The 25,319-nt window shown below is 39.3% G+C and overlaps 1 protein-coding gene across 7 annotated transcripts in view; it reads right to left on the reverse strand.

Moving 5' to 3' along the window:
* Positions 1-24,126, reverse strand: part of fam135a (family with sequence similarity 135 member A) — a 120,414-nt gene extending 96,288 nt beyond the window's left edge. For all 7 annotated transcript variants that reach the window (XR_011884553.1, XM_072250438.1, XM_072250432.1 and 4 more), the window contains exon 1: positions 23,651-24,126. The gene's annotated coding sequence lies outside the window, so the exon portion shown is untranslated. The remainder of the gene's footprint in view (positions 1-23,650) is intronic.
* Positions 24,127-25,319: the final 1,193 nt, after the last annotated feature.

Here is a 25,319-nt window from a genome sequence, read left to right on the forward strand (position 1 = left end):
CCTGAAATCTGAAACCCTGCCCCCTACACCAGTTCCTCAGCCACTTGTTCATCCTTCAGAGCATCCTATTCCTACCCTCACTGACACGTAGCACAGGTAGCAATCCTGAGATTACCACCCTCAAGGTCCTGCTTTTCAACTTCCTACCAAGCTCTCTATACTCACTCTCCAGGACCTCCTCGCTCTTCCTTGCTGTCATTGGTACCGATGTGCACCACGACATCTGGCTGATCACCCTCCCACTTCAGAATGTCATGCAATCGATCAGAGATATCCTTGACCCTGGCACCCGGGAGGCAACAAACCATCCTGGATTCTCTGTCACGACCACAGAACCTCCTATCTGCACCTCTAACTATCGAGTCCCCTATCACTACCGCTCTCCTCTTTTTCCCCCTCCCTTCTGCACTGCAGAGCCAGACTCAGTGCCAGAGATCCGGCTACTGCAGCTTGTCCCAGGTAAGTCATCCCCCCAACAGTATCCAATGCGGTATACTTGTTGTTGAGGGGAATGGCCACAGGGGAGCACAAAAGTATCAGCACTGAAATGTTAATGCTGTTTCTCTTTCCACAAATGCTGCCTGATCCATCGAGCATTTCCAACATTCTCAATTATTATTTCAGGCTTCTGGATTTCCAGATTTGTTTGATTTAAGACTGTGAGAAAGTCAGAAAATCAATTGCTAAGGCTGAGACAAGTAATTTCTAGGGAACAATAGGAAAACTGAAATACTGGTTTGTACCTTGACCGCTCTTATTTAATACAAATTATCTATTAAAAATCCTGATATTCTCTGAATTGCATGAAAATAACAGAAGCTCAAAAATTATGTAATTTTGCTGTTAATTTCTATTTAAAGAATGATAGGTTGACCCTCAAAGATGTAAACTGCTCAATTACAGAATCAGATATATTGAAAATCTAGACAGCAAATGAACCAAATTGATTTCCCAGCATTAAATGACTAAGCAGTTTCCCAAGGGGTGTATGGGGTGGTTGGGTCCTGACTAAATATCAGGAAATGCCAATAGCAACTATATAGCTTCTACCACCCGACAACTCTGCCTTCACATAGGACTTAGGTCCTGTCTCGGTGAAGCAGCTCTGTCTATGGCGAGTGTTTGGCGCCAGAAAAATAATCAGACCAATGGTGGTGGTGTCACCTAAAATCACTGAAGTCTTCGGCAGCAGGGAGATGGATTCCAAGTTTTGGTGGAGGATTGTCTTTGTACAACAACAGCAAAGGTTGGGCGACATCGTGTATCATTCCCAATTGGGAACACCAGTAGAGGTCAAATGTTCTAATTAGATGAGCACTGCGGCAGCAGAAGGCAATGGCAAACCACTGTCATAATTTCTGCCTAGTCAATCATGGAAAGAAACAAAAGAAGGAAATCAGACAACAGTGTGAATGGGGTTGATTCTAATCAACAGAACAATACCTCGCTCAGTAGGGGTAGTCATGGGTTGCAGGTGATACCAGACCATCAGCAATAGAGAAAGGCTAAGGGTAGCAACATGGAACATCCGTACACTTTACCAGAAAGGAAAGTTGGACAACACATTAAACGAAATGAAAAGGTTGGAAGTTGACATCTTAGGCCAGTCAGAAATTAGATAGACCGACAGTGGCAAATTCACTAAGAATAGTTCTCTGACAATGTATTCTGGAGGTCAACAGCATATGTATGGAGTTGGAATTATTTTAAACCAACAAGTATCAAAATATCCTATGGGATATTGGACGATGTCCGACTGGCTGCTTTTAGTTAAAATTTAAGGGGTAACCCTTTTAATATTAGCATAATCCAAGCCTATGCACCAACAAATGATGCGGATGAAGAAGATATCAACAAGTTTTATGAAGATCTGCACAGTGCTTATGAGCAATGTAAATCTCAGGATATAAAACTAGTCATGGGAGATTTTAACTCCAAAGTTGGACAGGAAAGGGTTGATAACATCATAGGACCTTTTGGATTAGGGGAGAAAAATGAAAATGGAGAAAGGTTTACTGATTGGTGTGTCAGAAACAATCAAGTGATCATCAATACTTTATACTTTATTGTTGCCAAACAATTGGTACCAGAACGTACAATCATCACAGCGATATTTGATTCTGCGCTTCACACTCCCTGGATTAATTATTTAATATTAAAAATAGTTAAAATTAGTAAATATTAAAAATTTAAATTATATATCATAAATAGAAAATAGAAAAATGGGAAGTAAGGTAGTGCAGAAAAACTGAGAGGCAGGTCCAGATATTTGGAGGGTACGGCCCAGATCCGGGTCAGGATTCGTTCAGCAGTTTTATCACAGTTGCAAAAAAGCTGTTCCCAAATCTGGTCGTACGAGTCTTCAAGCTCCTGAACCTTCTCCCGGAGGGAAGAGGGACGAAAAGTGTGTTGGCTGGGTGGGTCTTGTCCTTGATTATCCTGGCAGCACTGCTTCGACAGCGTGCGGTGTAAAGTGAGTCCACGGATGGAAGATTGGTTTGTGTGATGTGCTGCGCCGTGTTCACGATCTTCTGCAGCTTCCTTCGGTCTTGGACAGGACAACTTCTATACCAGGTTGTGATGAACCCTAGAAGAATGCTTTCTGCAGTATACTTGGTATAAAATATTTGGTATAAAAACAAACCATGTACGTTGTGTACTTGGATTAGCCCTGGAGATAGAACAAGTAATCAAATAGATTTCATTACCATCAATGAACGCTTTAGAATTAATATCACAAATTCTAAAGCCTACCCAGGAGCAGACTGTGGTTCAGATCACCATCCAGTAATAGCTACCATTAAAACAAAATTAAAGAAACTGAAACATGGAAAAAAAAAGGAGTATACGTTGAGAAAACTTAAAAATGATAGCACACTTAAGCAACAATTCAAACAGCTGTAGAACACCTCAATGAAAATGAAACAACACCTATTTGGGACAGATTTAAATATGCTATACAGCAATCAGCAGAGGAGATAATCCCAGTACATGAAATCCAACACACCAACAAGGGGTGGATAACCCAAGAAATTTTAGGTCTGATGGAACAAAGGAGATTAGTGAAGAATAATGAAGTACAACACAGAAAGCGAGACAAACGGACCAGACAATTGTGCAGTATCGTAAAGGAAGAATGGCTGAATCAAAAATGCAATGAAGTAGAAGGCCATATTAACAATAGCAAAGAAATGCACAAGAAAATTAAGGAAATTACTGGAATTAAGAAAACTTCCTCTACAGGATGCATAAGATCAGCAGACGGATCCATACTAACAGATCCAGATAAAGTATGTGAGAGGTGGATTCAGTAAATAGAGCAGCTTTTTGAAGATAATAGAGGGGATGCCCCAGGTATTAAACACCCTAATTCTGACCCACCTATTACGAAAGAAGAAATAACTAAAGCAATGAAAAGCATGAAACATGGTAAAGCCACTGGACCTGATGAAATTTCAGTGGAAGTGATATAAGCCCAAGAAGATCTGAGCATAAATATTCTTTTTGAACTGTTTAATCCCATTTCAGAGTCTGGTGTATTGTCTGATGATCTCTTGAAATCAGTATTTATAACTCTGCCAAAAATTTCTGGAACTATTGACTGCGAAAATTATAGAACAACCAGTCTTATGAGTCAGATAATAAAGATTTTGTTGAGAATTGTTCGGAGTCAAATTAAAAATAAGTTAAGACCATCCAGAAACTTCTAAATTGCAATATGGGTTTATTGAGGATAGAGGAACTAGGAACGCAATTTTCAAACTACGAATGTTTTCAGAAAGAGTAATTGAATATCAAAATGATGTCTTTTTATGTTTTATTGAATTCACTAGAGCATTCGACAAAGTGCAACCATGAAAAATTATTTCAAACTCTCGCTAAACTAAACATAGACGAGAGGGACCAACAACTGCTTCAAAATTTATTTTGGAATCAAACAGTGGCGGTAAAAATTGATGATAATATAAGCAGTTGGACTAAAATTCAAAGAGGAGTTGGACAGGGATGTGTTGCCTCACCAGAAGTATTTAATATCTATAGCGAAATGATTCTCAGAGAAATAGAAGACCTAGATTGGATAAAAATTGGAGGTGTTAACATCAACAATACGCAGATGATACCACCCTAATAGCAAGTGCTGCAGAAGACCTACAAATCCTCTGAGATAAGTAATACAAACAAGTGCAGATTTTGGTCTAACCATCAACTGAAAAAAAACCCAAAATAAATGGTGATATCAAAACAGCAAGATACTCTCAACTGCCAATGGTATATTATAGAACAACCAGTAACCAAGAGAATGAACAAAAGACCAGCTTTTACATTACAAAACTACCTTGGTAGTTTTATATCACAAGATGCTAGAAGTGAAGTAGAAATAAAAAGAATTGCCACTGCCAAAACCAACTTCTAAAAAATGAAACCTGTTTTTACCAACAAACACATTTCTATGACAACAAGGCTTAAGCTACTAAAATGTTACATCTGGTCGATCTTGCTGTATGCTTCTGAAACATGGATGATAACACTAGAACTCCAAAGAAACTCAGAAGCAACAGAAATGTGGTTTCTTGAAAGACTGCTGAAAATATCATATAAAGATAGGATAACTACTGAGACAGTACTCCAACGTGCCCATACAAAAAGATCTTTAATGAGAACACTAAATAAGAGAAAACTTAAATTCCTAGGCCATGTCATCAGAAAGGGAGAAATAGAATGCCTTACATTACAAAGTCGTATGCCTGGGAAATGCGGTAGAGGAACGCAAAGAAGAAAATATATGGACACTGTGAAAGAACTAACAGATCTAAGTGTGCGAGATATCATTGATGCTGCGAGGGGTCATTCGATGTGGAGAGCCATGATTGCCCAAGCGTGTAACGCGCAAGGCACATCATGAAGAAGTTTCCCAAACCAGTCTTCTCAGTCACATCCAGATGTTGCCTCTGTTGAATCCCAAAATAATCCCATCTACTCTTCACTTCAAGCCATGTAATACCACATAATATCACCCCATCGATACTTGTTCTCATCAAAACAAGGATTTATTATCCATGAAGGATCTTTTCAGGAAAGTTAGTATTCTGTTGTCAACATAATTTGCTGATGGCAATACATTTCCCCTTGGGAAGGGAAAATTGCTGAGTTTTACAATTCACCTGATCTCTTATACGGTCATCACTAGATCTATCTTAGCTTACCACTTCCACATTCCAGATGTCAGATATGAAAAGGGAAGTGGAATTTTCAGAGGAAGTGAAAAATAAAGCAGAGAAACATTAAAAAATATGTAAAGTTTATGGACTATTACATAACCAATCTTCCTAAAGATGAATCAAAATCAAAGAGAAAACTGACATCAACACCAAAAACAGTTATCAGAGAACTAACCAAAAATATGAGTTTGAAACAAGATATTAAATGTTAAAAAGATAAATGACAAGGTTTCAGAAAGAAGAATTTAATGTGGTCATTTGAATATTAGCCCAAATACGATCAAGAAACCAAGATTCAAAGGGAGCACAGAGTTCAAGGGGAAATACAGTGATACAAAAAGTTTCTTGTGACAGAGAGGAATAAGGCAAAAAGATAATTCAAAGGATGAAGATTTTAAAGATTTTATACAAGAACAAAGATTGTAAAATGCAAGTCACTGTGAGATTTAATATAATTCAGCAAAGAAGTGACAAAAGAGGAGATAAGATAGAATTTTGCTAAACACAAATAAATGGAAGATCAGCTTTAGAATGTCTGCAAAAAAGTTTTAAAATCAGATGACAGAAGATGTACCCTACAACATGATGGCAATTTGGTATTTTGGAAATTTGTCCCATTTTCACACATTTGGCATATTCCCTCTAAACCTCTTAACCGTTTATCTGTCCATGCACCTTTTAAATGTGTTTGATGTACCAGTTTCAACCATTTTCTCTAACACCTCATTCCATATATGGACCACACTCAAAGGTTTTCTTTCAGTTTCCTATTAAATCTTTCCCTTCTCACCTTAAACCTATCTCTCCTGGTTTTTGATTCGTCAACCCTGGGGGGAGAGGGGGGGGGAACTGTGCATTCACCCCATCTATGCCCCTCATGATTTTATATACCTCTATAAGATCACTGTTTATTCTCTTACATTCCAATGATAAAGTTTCCAAATTGCTCAACCTCTTTTTAACTCAGTACCACAAGTCATGGCAATACCCTTGTACATCTTTTCTGCACTCTTTTCAGTTTAATAGCACCTTTCCTATAGCAGGGCATCCAAGCTGAACACAATACTCCAAGTTCAGTCTCACAACTGCGACATAACATCCTAGCTTCTATACTGAAGTGCCTTGAGTAATGAAGTCTACCATTCCAAAAACATTATTCACTACTTGTCTACATGTGATATCACTTTTAGGGAACCATGTACCTATACTCATAGGTCTAAACATTTCCTAGCGCCGAACCATTTGCTGTGCAAATCCTGCCCTTACTTGGCTTCCCAAAATGCAACACCTGGTACTGAACCAACTCCATTTCATCATTTCTTTTATCCCAACCTGGGCAAAAAACTTCTAACTCAAGAATTCTCGTTACCTGAATATAGATACCATGCACACAACTGCTCAGGCCCCTCTAATCAATGCAACCAATCAAGCATTATCCGAACTACGCAGTCTCTCTCATACTTTTCCTTTCAAAAACATTGTTTTAAAATCATGCAACAGCTCAATTTATGTTTTCTGGCCACTAAACTACTTTTTTTCCCAGGAATACCAGTGTAGCTCCAAAGCTTTGCAATTTGCTCCATTCAGAAAGAAATTTAACTTTAATTATTATAACCTATGCTTAAAGCAATGAGTTAGGGAAGTTCCCTTGGTTGTATTCTCAATTCTCAGAACTTAGTCTCTAGCAAGCCGCACGAAATTTATGAACTCCACCAGCCTCCTGGAACATTTCCACCTCTACAACCTCAACTACACAGCCAATTTGAATGTATCTGGGTGTATCTCTGCCTTTTCATTTCGCCAGCCCTTCTATCGCTCTAACATTATCCATATACGCAAGTGCAACTCCATATATAATAGCAAAGAACAACTAAGTATGTGTGTTTCTCTCTGGAGGTTCCTTACTGTTACAATAAAGACTTTGCAACACTATCAATAACTCATTCTTTCAAGGTATCAAAAGTATATACGAGTTCAATATCCACATCTATGATTGTAACTTTACCATTTCTTTATTCTCCACACAGCATTATTTTGGAAGAGCAACATATTTTGGCAGCTCAAGGACAATGCTCTTCTTTTCAGTCCATCTTCTTCTTTCTGAAATATTTCATCTCTTCTAGCTGCCACCTTAAGTCTTGAATTGAATTGAATTTATTATTTACATCCTTCACATACATGAGTAAAAATCTTTACATTACGTCTCTGTCTAAATATGCAATGTTGCAATTTATAGTAATTTATAATAAATAGTATGTACAACTGGTTAGTTGATATAACATAGAAATACATTTGCATCAGCATGAATTAAGCAGTCTGAAGGCCCGGTAGAAGCAGCTGTCCTAGTGCCTGTTGGTCCTGGTTTTTATGCTGTGGTACCATTTCTTGGATGGTAGCAGTTGGAACAGTTTGAGGCGAGGGGTGACTCAGGTCCCCAGTGATCCTTCAGGCCCTTTTTACACACCTAACTTTGTAAATGTCCTGAATAATGGTAAGTTCACATCTACAGATGTGCTGGGCCGTCCGCACCACTCTCTGCAGAGTCATGCAATTCAGGGAGGTGCAGTTCCCACACCAGGCAATGTTGTAGCCAGTCAGGATGCTCTCAATTGTGCCCCTACAGACAGTTCTTAGGATTTGGCGGCCTATACCAAACTTCTTCAATTGTCTGAGGTGTAAGAGTCTTTTTTCACCACACAGCCAGTTTGTACAGACCACGTGAGATCCTCGGTGATGTTTATACTGAGGAACTTAAAGCTGTTCACCCTCTCAACCCTAGATTCATTAATGTCAATAGGGGCTAGCCTGTCTCCATTCCTCCTGTAATCCACAACCAGCTCCTTTGGTTTTGCGACATTGAGGGGAAAGGTTGGTTTCTTGACACAACCTAGTACGACAAAGTAAATCCAGAATGAGCTCAGTGACAAATATCAGCGATTATTTGCTTGCCATCATACAAGGACAATAGTGGAGTTCAAGTGTGCTGAGATTCCCCCCCAGCATTCCATTGGGAATCCAACTCTGGAATCCTGATGTAGAAATGGAAAGCCCATTCAGCAAATCTGGCAATTCTAGCCTGGAGATTCGTAGTAAGAAATAGTTAGGTTGTACTTTTTAAAATCATGTTAACATTTAAAATACGTGTTTTAAAGTTATTTCATTAAATATTAAATTGTTGAATGAATAAAGCACTTTTTTATTAAATCACACAAAACTTCTACGATACTGCCACAAATTTCATATGCGAACTAAGAACCGAAAACAATAAAATAAAAATACTTAATTCAAATATAGGTTTACACTAATTTTAATTTGCTCAAAATGTCAGAAGGGATAATCTGCTTGCTAAAACCCTTGACGAATCACAAGCATCTGAACAAGAATAATCTCTCCTTTGGTATCTTGAGCAGATTAAAATTAGTATAAAGTGGCACATGCAATATAAATATTTCTGTTTTCTTCTTTTCCTTTCTTACAGATTTATATGAAGCTAGTTGTAACAAATGAAACAATCCTGGTGAAAAGAAGATGCTTAAATAGATAGTTATTGTTGTAAGTTTTCAGATGTGTGTGCTACATGTTTTCAGAAACCATGGAACTGGATGCTGTCATTGGTTAACACTATATTTTCACTTTTAAGTTTAAAGACTTTTTAGATTGATAGATTGAAAGACATTATGATGTGGAGCAAGAGTGATAGGTGCAATATATTCCATTCCACTTTTAAAAAAGCATGAGGTCACTCTTGAGAAGTCTAGAAGATATTATTGTCATCTTGAATATTAATTCTTTCCACCACTGGTGCACAAAGGAGTGCATTTCAAGCAAAATGATTAAGGACATTAGAAAATCATTCACTTAGATTAGAAAACAAGCTGCCAAAACTTTATCATTACTGAATCAAAAATCCTAGAACTGTGTAATAATTCCAAAGTGTATTTTCAGTACAAAATTAGAACATCAGATTAAAAGAGACCAGGACACCTTGACCTTTCCCAGCAATGATTTAACACCATGCTTCAATTCAGTTTGCTATTCAGCCCTCGTATTCCTTAATTCCCAAAGTATCCAAAAGTTTATTGATTCCAGCACTGGATTGCCTCAAAATTTCCATGAAGAAATTTCTTCATGTCTCAGTGCTACATGACTAAACATTTATACTAAAACAACATCCGGAAAGATGGTAGCGTGCTTGGTCGCAGCAGCCTCTCTGGGTCTAAACAAAGAAGCAATTGTTCATCCTTCACATTTTTTATGATTTCAAGATCATAAACTACTGGATATTAAGAACATCAAGTACTGCTGGATATTAAGGACGTCAAGTACTTCTGCAGGTCTCCACAAGAGTGTTGCTTGATAGCGGTGGAGCTGGACTTTTTGTGTATCCTGGTGATGCCTGCAACAACAACCCAAGGAGGAAGGTGCTTGGTGTGATGCATGTTTCAACAAATGGTGCAAATGATTGTTTTGGACATTTTTCTTGTGATCACAAGGCCCTGTTGGACATTGGTAATGTAGAATACTGCAAGCCTGGTTCACTAGAAAGACTGATGGAGGGGGAGCTGCCTGGCCTCGGTTACTGCACGGACCAGGTCCTCATGCCGCAGGGTATGTTTGCTGCAGTCACCCGGGGAGGAGACTCCAGAGGTTGTGTGACATGGCGGGCATCCAGGGTGGGTTGGGGCTGACTCCAGTCCCACCTGTCGTTACTGTTCCCTGTGTTCACTTGAAGACAAGCTGAGTGCGTTTTTTTTCGCAGCTGCGCTAATGTACGATGAGAAACTGCTACACACTTGTTTTTGCAGGAATATGCCTCTAGGACAATCATCCTATGCACCATCAATCTACAGGCCATACACTCAGGTACTTGGGCTACATTTTTTTTGTTACCGTAACAGAGTAACTGCTATTGTAATTATATGTGATGTGTGTGACTGTTGGTACTGGGTTTTGCACCTTGGCCCCAAAGAAACGCTGCTTTGTTTGGTTATATTTTTGTGTATGGTTGAATGACAATTAAGCTTGAATTTGAACTTAATGTCACTCTGTTCTTGACTCTTCAAACTGAGGGCATGAACTGAGCACATACTCTGTACATTGCTTTCAGAACCGAGTCTCAGATTAACCTTATACATTCTAGCAAGTATAAGCAGGACATTTTTAGATTACTTTTAATGTACAAATTAGGATCACCAAAATGATACTCAGCCACTCAAGCTTGCTCCTCCATATTTTATTGTTGCTCTGACTGTAATACATTTCTGCATTCCCATTTATCCATAAGACACAGGAGCAGAATTACGCCATCAGTCTGTCCAATCTCTCCTCATAATACAATCCACCCACTCTAGGTATTAGCCTATTAAACCTTATTTGGTTGACACTAATGCATTGGCACACTTTCTTTTAATAAGACCAATTTCTATGCAGTACTCTGCATGCAGACCCACTTTTGCCTTATTTAATGGAGACATAGCCTTATAGCTTTTGTATTAAATATCATTAACATTAAATAACATTGTTCATTCATCCATTTATTTCCTATATCCACATAATAGCTGCTTGCAAAGCACATTTTAGAACATGCTGATACTGCTTTATCACAATATTCTGCCAGCTCTCACCATTTAGACAAAATAGTTATTTAAAAAAAATTCCTGCCACAATGGACAAATGTGCATTCCCCTACCTTCCAAATATTTATCCACTCACTGAACGTATTATCTGTTGTAACCCCCTTGAGTCAACTTCACAACTTTCCTATACATTTTTCATAGAAGTCCTTAATGTAGACTGCATAAACACTAATCTCAGTGGCATATTACTTGTTACCTTCCTTCAAGCTTGAAATAGCCTGAATATCTCTATTAGGGATTTGACTCTCAAGTACAGCCCATCAGCAAAACATAACAACCAAAGATGCCAAATCTGCCTCCAAATCCCATATTAACTCATATGGCTTTACTCTATCAGAGACATTCCCTTTTTGCTCTCTATTCCTCTCCAACTTCTCTGCAAGTTAAAATTTGTTTTCTCACTTTCTCAGTTCTGACAAAATAGTAACTCACAATTTCCTCACATGGCACAAGATAGACAGACTATTTGAGCAAACTGCTCTTCCATTTCTTAATTTTATAACTCATAATTTACAAAGCAGAAACATTAGTAAATGACCACTAGGCTTCTGATCATCAGCTACCTGCTTACTACTGAAGTTGATTTTAAACTTTTGGATTAATGTTTTCAAAGTGCCCCTATTCTGTAAATTCTCAGGAACTTTCTCCCTGTTATTTACAAATTTTAGCATTTTCCCTCCTATAGATATTAACATAACAGGTTCATTCCCACAAACTTATCTATGCTCCTAGCAAACTCTATGTATGCTCCTCACTGCACGAGGATACAACTCCATATATACTTCATAAGTTTTATCTCCTAGCTTCATACTCTCACTAAATTTTGATACATTACACTCCCCCATAAATTCAAAAGAAATTGTAAGTGGCTAATGCATAGGACATAGAAGAATACTATACACGAACCATATAATCCCATCTGCGTTTACAATTCATGATTCTTGAACCTCCAGTTCATTAATGTTTATGTGTCTGCCTAAATATGTGTTAAACACCACCATTTGCCTGCTACCCCACCACCAACTCTGGCAGAGCTTTCCGAGTGCCTATTACAGTGTATACAAAATACGTGTTACACACATCTCCCTTAAATGTCCCCCTTTCACCTGAAAATTTTGTCCTCTGGTATTCTGTGAAAGAGACTATCTATCATATGCTTCTTCTCTTAGGTCTCCCCTCAGCCTCTGACACTTTGGAGAAAACAATTCAATTCTGACCAGCCTCTCCTCATAGCTAATATTCTCTAATCCAAGGGACATCCTGGTGAACACCCTCTGCACCCTCTACAAAGCCCCACATCCTTAGTCATTTGGTGACCAGAACTAAACACAATACTTCATAAGTTTTATACTGCTGCTACATGACTCCCAAACTCTCATAATTTGCCTTCTTTACCATCCTATCTGCTTATGGTGCCACTTTCAGCGAACAATGGCCTTGGTCCCAAAATCCCTCCATACGTAAATGCTCTTAAGGATCCTGCCATTTACTGTGTATGTTCCTCTTACGTTCAACCTGAAAAAAAGCAAAACCTCACAACTGTCCATATTAAATTCCATCTGCCATTTCTCTACCCATATCAGCAGCCTCCAAACACCATTCCAAGGAAAAGTAGAGAAGGCAAATAAAATGCTTGAGTCATACCTCATACAAGGAAGATGGCTGTGTATCTGGGAATGAATGATCACAGCACAATAACATTGCTGCAATAATTCTTCACGAGCAATGATGTACTGTAGGTCCAATTATATTCAGCTCCAGGTCCCTTTCAGAAATAGGGATAGCTGCCAATAATTATGCAATGTGCAATGCCATCTGCAGCTTTTTATAAAATAAAGAAGCCTGTGCTGCATGCACCAATAAGAAACACCATTCTCGAATGGGCTAACAAACGGTGAGTACCAATCAGACCAAAAGGAATCAAGGAATGGACATCTCCAATAAGAAAGAATTCTTAACCACCATCCCTTAGAATTTAAGCTTTGAACTAATTTACCACAGTGAATGGGGGCATTATAAGGCAGATTGCTTAAACTGTATTTATTTTAAATGCGACGAGCTTGATAGGAAAGGTTGATGAACTTAGCATTAATTGGCATTTACAAATATCATATTACTGTAATCATTGAAATGTGGTTGAAAGGAGGGCAGGACTGCTAACAACTTTTCAGGATATTAAAGCTTCACTTCTAATGGGCATATAGGTAAAAGAGAAGGGGGAATTGAAATACAGGTGTCATTTCAGTCCCTATTACCCAGCAGCTACGATTCATTCAAATCAGTCGATTTATCTACCCCTTCACGATTTCATATACTGTTAGGCAGGGCTCCCCAAGCTTTTTTGCGTCGCAGACCAGTTTAATATTGACAATATTCTTGAGGACCGGCCAACCGGGGTTGGGGGCGGTGTTCAAATAGGGTTAAACTCACCTCAACATGTCTTTTACAGTTAGAGTTGCCAACTTTCTCACTCCCAAATAAAGGACAAAAGTAGCAGTCAAATACGGGACACTTGGGTTTACCCCGAGAAAGACTACCATGACCATGAAGCCTTGCGCGGGCACCTCTGTGCGCATGCACATATGTGACATGTGCATGCGCGTACCTGCCAATTTTTTTTCCACAAATCGGTTTTGGCTTAATCTTCCCGACTATACTGTACATACATTATTTCTAATTTATATAGGCTGTGTATTTATCATATCATTCTGGCTTTTACTACATATTAGTGTTACTTTAGGTTTTATGTGTTATTTGGTATGATTTGGTAGGTTAATTTTTGGGTCTGGGATCACTCCAAAATGTTTCCCATATAAATTAATGGTAATTGCTTCTTCGCTTTACCCCATTTCGGCACGAAAGGTTTCATAGGAACGCTCTACCTTAGCGGGGGAAATACGGGACAAGGGCGGTCCCGTATGGGACAAACTGATTTATATACGGGATGTCCCGGCAAATACGGGACAGTTGGCAACCCTATGTTCAAGTTCAACAGTGGGTGACAGGGAATGAGGAAAGGTGCAGCTGATTCATATTGTTTCCTCACAGCCCCGGTAGTACATGCTTTGCGGCCTGGTGGTTGGGGACCGTTGCTGTAAGGTCACCCCTCAGCTGCTACATTCCAGGGAAAGAAGCTCCAACTGATAAAGTCTCTTCTTATAACTCAAGCCAGTAAGTCCCAGCAATACTCATGCAAGTCTTTTCTGCATCCTTTCCAGCTTAACATCATCCTTCCTGTAGTTAGGTAACTAGAATGGTAGACAATAATCCAAATGCAATCACCAACATTTTAGACAGCTGTACTATGACATCCCAGCTTTTGTATTCAGTGCCCTGGTTGATTAAGGCAAGCGCATCAAAAATCTTCTTAACCACCCTGTCTACCTTTGTCACCACTTTCAGCGAAATAAGTACTTGTTCCATTAGGTCTCTCTGCTCCATAACACTGGTCAGGGCCATGACATTTACTATGAAAGTCCAACTCTAGTTTAAATGACAAAAAATGCAAAACTTTGCCGTTGTCCATGTTAAGTGCCATCTGTTCACGTTCAGGTTTAATTATCATTCAGCCATACATGAATATAGCCAAATGAAACAGTGTGCTTCAGGGGTCAAGGTGCACAACACAACACCAGCAGTCATACAAAGCATGTATCACATATAAGATAGCAGTAAACATACAGTCACACAAAAATATAGCTCGTCCCTGAGTGACATAACCTGTAAATTGATTGTACATGGGTGCTATCAGCAAAAAGAAGTAGCTCTCAGCAGTCCACAGACGAACATATGCAAGCATGCAATTCAGCTTGTTTTTCACCGAGCAAACAATGGAGGGCAACACCGATGGGAAGGTCCGGCCCTCAACCCAGCATGGATACTGGGTTATACCACCTCCGCCGTGTCTCCTCCTGGACTGCTGCAACAAGCAAGCCTGCGACTGGAGGGGTAGTCTTCGCTGCAACTGAGACCACACAGCTCCCTCGTTGTCTGTCTCGCCAATAAACAAGGAAAACTGACTTGCAGTATTTTACATTATCAATGTCCAACAGGGTTTTGCGACTGTTAAACTGCACACAGCTTTCGCACACAGACACCGATGCCAAAACATCGACTGTACTCCCCCCTCCCAAACTGATGCTGCCTGGCCTGCTGAGCTCCTCAGCATGTTGTGTGTGTTGCTCTGATTTCCAGCATCTGCAGATTCTTTTCTTTTGAGAAAAACACCTTTGGTTGGCCCTGGAGAGGCTACTGCATTCGAAAGTGCTACCATCTTACTGGATCTGTCATTGCTTGAGCTCCTTATCCAGTCTTGTGAAGGATAATATTTTAAAAAGGAAATTGGGAGGGCATGAAGGGGCCAGGAAACATCAATAGCATACAAAATTCAGGTGAATCTCCTAGATACTGTACAAGTATATTAAGAGAGTAATCTGCGAAAAAGTAGCCCTACTTAATGACCACAGGAGCGATCTGTGCATGGAGCCGGGGATACGAATAATATCAGAAATTAGTATTGTCATATGTATTTATTGAGAATATGGTAGAGGGAGAGTTCAGGCAAGGGACAATGTTGTGCTGGACCATGTTAATAGGAAGGATGTGGTGCCAGGTGTCTTGGGCACACAAAGATGGGAAAACTACACAGCCTATTTGTGATGAGCTCAGACTGCTATGGGAGGCAAGGAAGGATAGTGCCAGATCCCTAATCGGCATTGCTGTATTTTCATTAACATCAGGTGACTGGAAAAAGTAACTGTTATTCCTTTAAGAAGAGCAGCAAGAATAAGGCAGGCTACTGGAGGCCAGCAAGTCTTACATCAGTGGTAGATGGCGGTGCTGGCTCGAAGGGACAAATGGCCTACTCCTGCACCTATTGTCTATTGATAGGCAAACTATTGGAAAACAATTCTATGGGACAGAATGTACCTTCACTTGGAAAGACAGGCATTGATTAGAGTTCGTCACCACAGCTGTGTAAATGCTGTTTGGGTATAAGTACACTGATAGGGTGGTAGGCCAAAGGCCCTATTTCTGTGCTATACGAAACAGAGTCAAAATTATGTTCATTATCACTGACATGTGTCATGAAATTTGTTGTTTTATAGCAACAGCAAGATATAAAAATTACTCTGTACAATAAATAAATAAATAATGCGAAAGAGCAATAGTGAAATAGTGTTCATTGGTTCATGAACTGTTTAGAAATCTGATGGCGAAGGTGAATAAGCTAATGTTGAATGTGAGTCTTCAGGCTCCTGTAACTCCTGCTGATGGTAGTAATAAAACGAGGACATGTTCTGGGTGATGAGGGTCTTTAATGATAAGTACCATCTTTTTCAACTACTAACTTTTGAAGATGTCCTCAATAGTGGGGAGAATTGTGCCCATTATGAAGCCAGCCAAGTCAACAACCCTCTGTGGCCTCTTTCAATCCTGTGCATTGGAGCTTCCATACCAGGTGGTCGTAAAAATCAGTCAAAATGCTCTCCACTGTTCACCTGTAGATAAACAGTGTTAGGGTCTTTGGTGACATATAAAATCTCCTTGAACTGAATGAAGTATAGGTACTGGCGAGCCTTCTTCATGACAGCATCAATGTGTTGGGTCCAAGGTAAATTTCCTGAGATGTTAATACCCAGGAACTTGAAGCTGCTCACCCTTTCCGCTGCTGACTTCTCAATGAGGACAGGTATATCTTCTCCTGACTTACCCTTTCTGAAGTCCACAATCAACTCCTTTGTCTTGATGACATTGAAATTGTTGTTGTGACACTAATCAGCTGATCTATCTCAATTCTGTACGGCTCCTCTTTGCTATCTGAAATTTTGCCTACAGGGTTTCAGCGACAAATTTACAGACAGCACTTGAGCTGTGGCCAGCCACACAGTCATGAGTGTACAGAAAGTAGAACAATGGGCTAAGCACACATCTTGAGGTGTGCCTGTGATAATTATCAGCAAGGAGGAAATGTTATTATTGATCCGCACTGACTGACCCACGAGGAAGTCAAGGATCCAGTTGCAGAGGGAGGCACAGAGGCCCAGGTTTTGAAGCTTGTTGATTAGTACTGTAACTATGAAACAAAGACTCTAGTTAAACATTTACTTCACAAAATATCTCACCATCAATATGCTGGAAGTCACTATAATCCAGAAACTCAACAGTATCAGACAAATATTTCACTGTTCACAAGTCAAGAGATATGGATTATGATAATAATATCTAATATAATGCGATAATAACAATACTCAGGAAGGTGAACACTATCCAGGAAAAAGCAGTCTGCTCAATTGACACCTCACGATTTTCAGAGCTGCAGAGTACACTATTTGCGAAGTGTACTGCAAACACTCATCAAGACTATTCTAATCTAAAAAAATGCAAAAGCCACAACTTCTAACACCAAGGATAAGGGAAGATGTATAATAAAATAACTATCAAATGATTCGACTTAAAATGCGTACATTATCCAGACATCGAAATACATTCATTTCAACGTTGTGGGTTCCAAATCCTAAAACTCCCTGCCAAACAGCAGTCTAGTACCTTTTCCAGATTGACTGTACTGGATTAATGAAGGAGTTCACAAAACAAAATCCCAAGAAAAACCTGGTTTGGCAAATAAAATGTTGCATATATCAGCCAAAAATTAAAGAATAAAACTCCAAATGTTTGCCTCACATACAGGAGTCACAAAAAATTTGAGAACTTCATTGAAGTTATTACAAAGTGCTCAGAATTCCTTGCCAATATGTGTAAAGGTCAACAAGGAAGAAATTATGATTTGATATAGTATTGAAATAAGCCATATAACAAAAATCCAGAAAGTTGTGTAACTCTACTTATAATATGAAGTTAATATTAATACCAAAATTATGCAAATCCATTCAGCAGATTCGAGTAAAGCTAGTTTTAAGGAATTGAGGATAAAACCTTGGAATGAGCAACAATATTGGCAACCATAGACTTAGAGCCAGACAGCATAGAAACTCGCACTTTGGCCCACTAATTCTACCATTAAGAACCCACGACACTAATCTCAGTCTCCTATCAATACCCTCCAGATTTTAATATTCATCTACAAACTGGGGCAACACTGCAGCCAACAAACCAATCAACCTACATGTCTTTGCAATATGGAAGGAAATCAATTAAGAAGGCGAGAAGAACTTCATAATTAAATTTCAAAGCATACTGAAATTAATTAGCAACACAAGAAATATTGGGATGAGAATAGAACCAGTAAGGGATACAGATTTGTGTAGAGTACATTAAATGGATCTTGGGAAGAGATAGAGTAGAAGAAAGATTATCACACATATGTAAAACAAACATATCAGAATATTGACAAATAGCATACAAATATCTTTACATCACGGAATAGAATCTCCAAGGAAATTATGGATCAGGCATCTTAAAAATGAGCATTAGAGAAAATAATATCATTCATTCATATTTAAGAATAGAATTTAATATTTATAAATAAATAAGTATAATAATGAATGGTTAGGAAGGATTTCTAAAGGGAATGTCTTACTTGACCAATCATACATAATTTTTGAAGAGGTAACACAGAACATAGTCTGTGGTAAATCAGTGAATCTAAGTTATCTAAATTTTCCAAAAGACCTTTGATAGGTTTCCTCATTATACTCTAATAAATACAGAAAATGCAGACTCTATGGAAAAGAAGCAAAATAGACTGTTCACTAGGCTTCAAGAACGCAGAGAAACAGCAATAAAGGTTTATGGAAAATAGCTGTGCGCTGTTAATAATTTGCATTAGCGATTTAGACTCAAATCAAGAATACAATTTCTAGATTGGGTATTGATAGTTAATATATGCAACAAATACAAAAAGATACAATATTTATGCTCCATCTATGCCTCCTGTTTTTCCATCTATATCACTGAAACTCTTTGCCCACCTTATAATCCTCCAGCTTTTTCTTAAACGCAACAAAGTGCTAGAGGAACTTAGCAAGTCATAAAGCAAGCATTTCTGGAGGAAGATACAAATACATAAAGAAATACCACAAGAATCTCCATTTCAGTTTGATGCTAAGTTTGAGCTAAGTGACAAAAATTAAACATATCAAGTTGCATATAGAAATGGTTAGTCATAAGGCGAAGCCAGTTTAGTTTTAGAATGCTAATCTTCTCTTTATTAATAATTCAAAGAGCCAAGTTCAAGGAATACATAAATACAAGATAATGTACTTTTATTGGTAGAATAGGTACAGTTGCAAGAAAAAGTTTGTGAACCCTTTATAATTACCTGGTTTTCTGAATTACTCATAATATGTGGTCTGATCGTCATCTAAGTCACAATAGTAGCCAAACACAATCTGCCGGAAATAAGAACACACAAACAATTGTACTTTTCATGTCTTTATTGAACACATTGTTTAATCATTCACAGGCCAGGCTGGAAAACGTATGAGAAGCCTGGTAGAACCTCCTTTAGCAGCAATAACCTTAACCAAACGTTTCTTGGAGCTTCTGACCTGATTTGCACAGTGGCAAGGAGGAATTTTAGACCATTCCTCCATACAAAACTGTTCCATGATGCTCCTTACACCATGCTTCACAGTTGGGATGAGGTTTTGGTGTTGGTGTACAGTGCCCTTTTTCATCCAAACAAAGCAGTGTGCATTTCTGCCAAAAAGTTCAACTTTTGACTCATCTGTCCACAGAACATTGTCCCAGAAGCATTGTGGAACATCCAGGTGGTCTTTTGCAAACTTTGATGAGAAGTATAATTGTTTGTGCGTTATTAGTTTAGGCAGTTGGTGTTTGTCTATTATTATGACTTGGATGAAGATTTAACCACATTTTATAATTAATGCAGAAAATCAGGTAATTGAAAAGGGTGCATAAACTTTTTCTTGCAACTGTATGTCACATTACTTGAAAGGTAAAAGTCCAGATAAAGTAGAGAAATACAACAACCTTACTGTACCAAATACATTGATCGCTAAGTTATGCTTCAAGTTAGCAAAGCCATCAGGTAAGCAACCTTAGTTTTTGAAGGGTATCACTGAAAAGTTGAAAAATTCTGATGAACTGTGTCAACCTTTCATTTGACCACACCAGCAGTACTGCTTACAGTTCTGATACATATTATAAGGAAGATGTTAAGGGAATCGAGAAGCTACGGTGATGATTTTGAAGGGCAGTCCTAAGGATTAACAGACCCTGCATCAGTTCCCTTGAGAAAAGGGTGAAGGGGAACCTAAATGAGCCTTTAAAACATTATTGAAGGTTTAGAATCAATACAGAGAGAAAGTCTCCATTTGCTGGAAAAAAAAATCAAAATCCAAGGCAATAAGCTGAAATCAAATAAGGAATCCAGGAGAAACTTCTCTTCTAAAAAGTAGTAAGAATGTGAAACATGAAGGGGATGAAACAGACAGTACAGACACTGGTCTCAACCCAAACCACTAACAGTCCATTTTCCTCCAGAAATGCTTGCTATATGATCTGCAGAGTTCCTCCAGCACTTCCTGCATTGCATTTAAGGTAAGGCTAGATTATTGTAAGGTAGGCAAAGAGTTTTACAGTGGTTGATATGGAAAAACATAAGGAGGCATAGGTGGAGCATAAACATCTGTGTAAATTGATTGCGCCACATTTTTATGCCTTAGTTGTTTATGTAGCTTCAGGCAATGTAACAGAATTGTGCCAATGTAAACTTGTTCAATGCTCATCAACAGAATGCAATTTAATGGGCAAAGCTAAGCAAAAACACTCTACATATAATCATTGGCAATCTCAAATATAATGCAAACAAATTGCATAGTATTTAAATATGTAAAAATTTTATAACAATTTTAAAGAGTAAAGCTGCAAACTTATTATCTCGAAGTAATAAATAAACCCACTAACTCAATTCTAGTTTCAAATTCTGCTTTGTGCAATCTGTTCACATTTCCATTTCTGCTTGATGCTAAGTGTCAAAAACCAAAAATACCACACTGCATCTAGAAATGATTATTTGTAAGGCGAAGCCAGCTTAGATTTAGAATGCTAATCTAATCTGTGCTTCTTCAAAGACAATTTTTTGATACTTACAAAAAGAATTGAATACAGTCATGCAACTTAGAAAACATGATAACATTCTGCCACAGTCTCAATTAAACTTTGGGTAAAATTCATTATTTCACACAAGTGTTCATACAAATATTTTAAGTTCTGAAATTAAAAAAACAACTTAAAAACACACCTTTAAGGGGTAAAAAATTAGAACTTATAAATTCAATTATTGCTACTTCATTTAAAATGATCACTTTGTGAAAAGAAATACAGCAGCCAACTGACATACAGGATGGTCTCAAAACAGCAAGATGATAATTTGTTTTTGAGAGATGTTCACTGCAGGAAACTATTCACTACGGCTCCAGGAACAATTCCACTGCTCTCAGTTTGAATAGTATCATGGGATCTTTTACATTCACCCAAGAGGCATCTGAAAGCCTCAGTTTAAGAGTTTTCTTACAGGTGGCACCACAGTAAATGATATAGTAGTTAAATGTTCCAGTTTTATTTGCCTCTGGAGTGGAACTTCATGCTATGAGGTGCTGTTCCTCTAGTTTGCATTTAGCCTCACCTGGCAGTGGGAGGCCAAGGAATGCTTCTATGGGAATGGGGAGGAGGTGGTGACAAGTTAAACCTCATCTTCCACCTGAGTAATTGAGAAAATCAATAGGATGAATCCTAAATTCTGCAACTTGTGATAAATTGCACTCCTGTCCCTTGTCTGTTGATTTCTTCTTTCATGTCCTCTATCACCTTAACAACTTTCTGTTCCTTGGCCCTGACTGACTCATTTTCACCATCGACATCCAGTACAATATACTTCCATCTCCATCAGGAAAGACTCAAGACTCTATTTCTTTCTTGACCATATACCCAACCAGTTCCCCTCTTCTACCACGTTCCTGTCTGATAGAATTTTTAACTGGCAAAATGTTTAATAAACATCTGAGAATGAAGCACAGGTACCTGGGCAAGGAAATTCAGAGCTCTAAATCTCAGTAATTCAAGGTATGTTCATTGCATCATATAACATGGAAAATGTTTCACTGGCCACTATTTCCATGTTGGCTGTCAAGCACCAGTATTCCAGCACTTGTCTTAGGGCCATCTAATCCATGGTGTTTCAAATACTCATTTTAAATTTTATGAGCATCTGCTCTACTACACTCAGACAATGCATTCCAGTGTTCAGCCACTTATTCCTTAAAAAAAATCAAATCTCCCCTGTATCTGCTCTCCTGAATCTTAGATTTATGCCTTCTCTTTATTGATGCCTCCTCTATGGGGGGAAAAAATACACTATTTGTGCTCTAAATCATGTCTCTGCCCTGCCTTTCCCAAACTCCAATTGACAGCCCCTCCAGTACAATCACATTTTTCTTACAGACAGCAACCAGACCACCATACAGTAGTCCTGCTGTGGCCTAATTAATGCCTCATATTTATAATGTAACAGCCCTTCTACTAAATTCTATATCCCAATGAATAAAGGAGATTACTTCATATGCCTCTTTACCTGTCCTCCTGGATTTGCATACAAGTCTCTCTGTTCCATAGAACAGAAATAATTAACAATCTTGAACCAGCAGGTTTGGGCACCCTTAAGGATAAAAGCCTGAGAAAATTAGTCTTTGCAATTACAAGGATTTGAAAACAAGGATGTGGTCGGTTCTGGAGGACCCGAGTTACAAGGAAAGATTGAATAGCTTAAGACTGTATTGATTAGAATGTAGAAGATTGAGAGGAGATTTGATACAGGTATACAAAATTATGAGGGGTATTGATAGGGTAAATGCAAGCAGGCTTTTTCCACTGAGGTTGGGTGGGACTACAACCAGAGGTCATGGCTTAAGAGCAAAAGGTGAGAAGTTTAAGGGGACATAAGGGGAAGCTTGTTCACACAGAGGGTTGTGAGAGTGTGGAATGAGCTGCCAGCATAAGTGGTGCATGCCAGCTCGACTTCAATGGTTGGAAGTTTGAATAAGTACATGGATAGAAGCAATATGGAGGGCTATGGTCCTGGTGCAGGTCGACAGGAGTAAGCAGTTTAAATGGTTTCAGCATGAAGTAGATGGGCTGAATGGTCTGCTTCTGTGCTGTACTTAATGATTATAACAATCCAAAATTTACACATCAAGTACCGGAACTGGCATCTAGACTAGGTCAGTGAGTAATAGGGTGGTAGGTTAAGTTGTATCCAGGGGGGAAGATATGAAAGAGAAATAAGTAAACTGAGCAGATGGAGAACCCAAAAGGGAAATAGTACAAAAGCATATGTTGATCATCGTCGATGGTCATCCGTCCCACTGTTCCTGCGTTGGCCCTTTGAAAACTATTTGAGTCGTCGCACTCCCGTGCTATCCTTCACTGCAAAGTTTTCTTCTAATAGTGCAATACCAAGAAGACTAGAATCTGAACCCAAGGTCCTTTCTAACACCACACTCCAAAGTATAAAAATTCGATAGATATATTTATCACCACCTGCCTGGTTCACCTGCTTTTAACGCTCTCTCCTTTAATTACTGACCATCTTGTCATTGGAGCCCGTTCTGTATCTCCTCAATTTACTCAATTAAAACCATTAGGATGTTGAAAACGGCACCTCCCTCCTGAACCTTTTATGTTTCTAAAACAAAATCGTAGAGATAGAAACACGTATATGCAAGAGAACCGGTTACACCAGTTGGCAGCATTGCCCGGTAGGGAGACAAGTATCGAAAGCTATGCTCTCGGCTAGAACCCACGAACATTTACCTCTAAGTTCCAACGACCCGTCGAAAATAAACAGACGGGCACAGGGGTTATGCCACGGGCAAGGTAGTTGTATCGGGCGGCGGTGCCAGGCCGCCCGGGGGCTCCGGGGCCACAACTCTATCCGCGCCAGTTCCGTTCTTCCGTCCCCCAACCGGCTCCGTGAGGGGAATGTCACCGATAGTTCAAAGCAAGTTCAAAACATAACAGCCACCTTCGCTCGGTGTCCAGCGAGCCGCATTCACGCCGTCACTTAGCTGCAGCCACCGCCTAGGCCTCGGCGTGGAGGTGAGAGGGTCTGGATTCAGGCAACATCAGGCCCTCATCACCTTAGAGTTTGTTCGATCGCCGCGGTACTTTAGCGACAACCGTCAAGAAGCTGCGCTGCTTTGACAACAGCTACCAACAGAGGAGGAGGAGGCGAAGAGAAAAAATATCCCAACTGTCACCGAGCTGCAGGCAGAGGAGCCGCCGCTGCCGGAACGAATGCGCATGTGCGGCTGTGAGCGGCGCGCTCCGGGTTCGAGCTTCTCACGCTAAAGACTTAATGGTCTTCTGCTTTTTCCGACATGAAATATGAATGGAAATTACATATTGGGACGATTTTTCTTTCAAGAGTTTTAGTTCAATTGTCTAAAGAGACAGAAGTTTACTGTAAAGGTGTTCAATAAGACATAAGGATTTTTGAAGGGGTAAATCACGAGAAAATGTTCCCAGTTGCAAAAGGTAGTGACAGAAAAGGGTGGACCGAATCATCCATTTGCAAATACGTAGCAGGCAGGATTTCCCGGCGGCCAACCATTTCAATTCTAATCCCCATTCCCATGGTCCATGACCTCCTCTTCTGCTACGATGAGGCCACTGAGTTTGGAGGAGCAACACCTTATATTTGGTCTAGGTAGCCTCTAGCCTGATGGCATGAACATCGATTTCTCCAAATTCGGGTAACTTTTTCCCCTTCCCCCTCAAATCTCGTCCCCTCACCCGCTTAACACATCCCCCTGGTGCCCCTCCTCCTCTTTCTCCCACTGTCCACTCTTTTCTATCAGATTCTTCCTTCTCTTGCCTTTTACGTTTTCCATCTATCATCTTCCAGTTTCATCCCCCTCTCCCACCCACCTGGCTTCACCTATCGACTTGTAGTCCTTTCCCTCCCCCACCTTATTCTGGCATCTTCACCGTTACTTTCCAGTCCCGATGAAGAGGTCTCGCCTGAATTGTCGACTGTTTATTCATTTCCATAGATGCTGCCTGACCTGCTGTGTTCCTTTAGCATTTTGTGTGTGTGTTGCTCTGGACTGAATCCTGATTTGGTACTCTTTCAAACAGCAGTATTGAAATGCAGCGATGTTTCCAAAGCTGTACATGTTACAGAAACCAGTTGTTAAATGTACTACTTTTAAACTACAGTAGGGAAAATAAAACCATTCAATCCTTTACTATGGACAAATATAGAGATTTGAATATATGTATGTAAGTAGTTAACTACATGCATAGAATTCAACTAATTATGAACTTGTGCAATCTTGTGGTTTCTTTCTTTATTGAACTCTTCACTGTGAACTGCATAACATCTCTGTAGTGACCTATTGCTTCCTCCAGTGTATCACTTCTCCTTGAAGGTCTCCTACTCATCCGGTTTCGCATCCTGTTCTGCCAATGTTGCAGCAAC

The sequence above is a fragment of the Mobula birostris genome, chromosome 2, assembly GCF_030028105.1.
Source record: "Mobula birostris isolate sMobBir1 chromosome 2, sMobBir1.hap1, whole genome shotgun sequence".
NCBI lineage: Eukaryota > Metazoa > Chordata > Chondrichthyes > Myliobatiformes > Myliobatidae > Mobula > Mobula birostris.